This window comes from Schistocerca piceifrons, chromosome X (genome assembly GCF_021461385.2).
Source record: "Schistocerca piceifrons isolate TAMUIC-IGC-003096 chromosome X, iqSchPice1.1, whole genome shotgun sequence".
Classification (NCBI taxonomy): domain Eukaryota; kingdom Metazoa; phylum Arthropoda; class Insecta; order Orthoptera; family Acrididae; genus Schistocerca; species Schistocerca piceifrons.
In genome coordinates this window covers 573,025,540-573,029,556 of record NC_060149.1, presented here as the reverse complement: position 1 = coordinate 573,029,556, position 4,017 = coordinate 573,025,540, and positions in this window count along the sequence as shown.

Below are 4,017 nucleotides of genomic sequence, written 5' to 3'. Positions count from 1 at the left end.
AAGACCGGAGTAATGTACACCATGTACATCGTAACACCTTCAGATGTACGCCAGCCACCCGAGAACATTTAATGGAATCCTTGCAAGATCCTGTCTCATCCCACGCCACTGGTCGGAAACTAGAAACAACTCGATTAGGGAATTACTGTCCCACGCGTAGACTGCCACTACAACCACGACAGAAATGGCTGCAACTCATTAATTAAGATTTCCGTCAGAGTTGCAATTAATATTTTTGTTAGTGACTAGTTTCGAACTTTTCGTTCATTCTCATACCATTACCCATATTAAAATGCACAATGTTGTTAACAAAATATGAAATATAGTGTTTTCAAACATTTTGTGTGCGCAGATTACAGCAGTGTAATAAATCTTTTGTGGCGTACCTGCATTTTTAATGATTTACTGTACATTATACATTTGTTTTCATATCAGGTGAATATAACAAATGTTATTTGACTTCTTACTTGTCGAAATACAGTCGATTATCTTGTGGAACATACAATCATTTTTGTGTAGCCCAGACTGGTTGGAATTTTGTAACTACATACAAGGAACATTTCAACCCAAACAGCAAGACTGCTTTTGACCATTATTTGCAAAGTATAAAATATACAGAGGGTGATACTGGCAGTACTATGAAAATTTTACACGTGGCACCTAAAGGAATGAATTTAGACATACTTGATGCATCGGAAATATGTAAATGGAAGATTAAGAAACCGGACAAATTGATGAAAGAATGGTGCTAACTTAAATACAGCAAGTTTTTATCTATTTGTGAAGAATTGTTCATGATTCAGTAAAGCAGATAGCTTATGACATACCCATGATTTATGAAACAGTACGATAATATCTGAGACCTTTACCAATACAGAACCTATGTGTTTAGTTGTAGCATTATGAACTGAGAGACAGATAATGTGGACACACAATAAGCAACTGAAGGCGTCTGTAAAATTTTTATGTCTAAAGAACTAAAGATACCTATCGAAATTTGAATGTATTAAGATAACCGTAATACTGTCAAGTAACATTTGTTATATTTATTTGACTTAAAAACAAATGCATTATATATAGCGAAACATTACAAATATAGGTATGCCACAAAAGATTTATTACACAGCTGTAATGTGTGTACACAAAAAGTTGAAAATGTATTTAATGTTTTGGTAACACATTATCTTCGAATGTAGGTAATGGATTGAGATTGAACAAAACGTTCGAAACTAGTCACAAATAAAAATATTATTTGGCAAATGTAATTAATAAATCACAAATATATTGAGTTGCTGATCCTGACACCAACATAATGTTAGAATTACATAGAGACGGTTGCGTTTTGAGTGGTTCTGTGACCAGGTAGCATAGACTACTGATAAGTGGCATCGCATTGTGTTCAGTGTTGAGTGGCCGATCTGCGCTACGCTCGATTACCATTGCCGGTGAGTATGGCGGCGAACTGGGGATAATTCCCGTTCTTGGAGAGCCATTGGGTATGATTTCAGGTTACAGCTGGTAGTGACTGAGGGAACTCTGGCAGCACAACGATACGTCGCTCACAAACTGTGCATCGTCATCTGTTACCTCTCATGAGACAGTGTCATGCTGCCATTTTTCAACAGGGTAATGCTCATCCACACATGGCAAGTGTCTCTATTAGCTGTGTTAGCAGATGAGGTACTCCTGTGAGCAGCAAGATCCTCTGATTTGTCTCCGATAGGACATGTGTAGGATCGGTTTGGACGTCAAGACCGTCAAAATACCAAGTACCGGTTGCAACAGTTGTGCGCCGGCTTGCCTCAGGAGAGGATACAATGGCTTTGTCACACTCTTCCTATCCATACCGAATCAGTGAATGCATCTAGGACAGAAGAGGTGCAGCGTTATGCTAATATATGGGCTCACACTGCCAAGTTCTATGTCAATTTGTTTCGATTTTGTAATCACTGCATTAACGTCACATAACCTCTCAACCTTGAAGGTTCATTTCATCTTCTCCTCATTTCCTGAGTGCTTCATTTATTAAGAGGCGTACACACTGATCAGCCAGAGCATCATGGCCACCGAACACTCGTCCAGGCGATAGCAGCGTCACCTGGAGAGGAATGACTGCTAGTCGGACACACGCACGGTGCATGTAGTATCAGTGAGCGTGCTGTTCGTGTGTAGAATGGGGAATACCTGTGATCTGAGTTTGACCGAGGGCAGATTGTGATAGCCAGGAGGCTCGACACGAACATTTGGGAAACTGCAAGACTTACCGGTGGTTAAGGAATGCTGTGGTGAAACCACGTCCAGTCGTGGGTTTGGGCTGCTATCCATCATTACAGAAGTCGGACGTCGTATCCTGGGCAGACTGGCTAAACAACACAGGAGGCGAACTGTGGTGAACTGACATCAGTCTTTAGTGCTACGCAGAGTACGTATGTGTTTGAACACACAGTGCACCCAACACTCCTAATGATGGCCCTCCGCAGCCGGCGATCCATGCATGTGCCAATTTTAATACCACGAGATTGCGAATCCGTCGTCTTCCAGTGTAACAGCTCCTTGGCACCTGTACTTCAGGACGGAGACAAGCTAGCGGCGGCTCCGTTGTGCTCTGGGAAACATTCATGTGTGCATCCATGGGTACAGCGTGAAACGTCCCCTTTTTAGAACAATTATACCAGACTGTGCTTAAACTGATACACAATATTTCTTAGCGCAACGCAATCTGACTTTCAAAAAATCCCTACAAAAGAATGGCCCTGACTAACATTAACCTATACCTTTCACAAATCACTTACCTCACAAAAATCTTGGTTACTCGAACTACTGCAATACAGCAAGCGCCACTACTGCTAGCTAAATAAAAGATTCAAACTACGGAAGGCACTAACTACTGATAGAGATAGTTAGCAAATGAAAGATTTTAATAGAGAACAAACAATGTATTTACCTTAATAGTCATCAAAAGTCATAATATATATAGGAGTTCATAAGATCCAATCTTACAAATATCAAAAATCCGCCATTTCTCTCTCCACATCCACCACTGCTGGCGGCTCACCTCCAACTGCGCAATGCTACGCGCTGTTCACATCCAGCTGCCGCTGCCCAACACTACAATGGCAGACAACAATGTAAACTAGACACAGAGTGCACACAGCACAGCCAGTGATTTTTATACAGAGGTGGCGTTACCAATAAAAAAACCTAAACAGCCTACTTACATAGCCCCCATGCTCCCCACAAAAAAATTTTACAAATTGTTTTGGGCACTGGCCAATATAGATTTGAAAAAATTTCTCATAATTGCAATAACAAAGATATCAAATGCACACACTTATTGATACAATGTTGGTCAAAAGCTAAAATTTTCTCACAGTCTATAAAGACAGTCCTGATTCATCACAGTAAAACTACAGTGTTTTTCTTTTTTTTCAAAGTCTGAACAGCAAAAGAGAATGCACACAGTAGTAGTGGATTTCCATACAGTCTTGAAGAAGTAGTGTCCTTCCAACGGAAAGACAGTGCTGACTCTTGACATGCAGACAAGTAATGGGCCACATCAGAGCAAACCCACAGCAGAGTCATTTGACGTTTTGAAGAATAATGGTAGGTAGGTCATCACAGAGTAGACCCACTGTAGTCCTGGTAGAGAGTATGGTATTGGTGGGTCACCAGAGGTGCAGACCCACTGCAGTCCTTGTAGAAATAATGGTATTTGTGGGCCATCAAAGATGCTGACTCACTGTAGTCCTTGTAGAAATAATGATATTTGTGGGCCATCAAAGATGCAGACTCACTGTAGTCCTTGTAGAAATAATGATATTTGTGGGCCATCAAAGATGCAGACTCACTGTAGTCCTTGTAGAAATAATGGTATTGGTGGGTCATCAAAGATGCAGACCCACTGTAGTCCTTGTAGAGATAATGGTATTGGTGGGTCATCAAAGATGCAGACCAACTGTAGTCCTTGTAGAGATGATGGTATGGGTGGGTCATCAAAGATGCAGACCCACTGTAGTC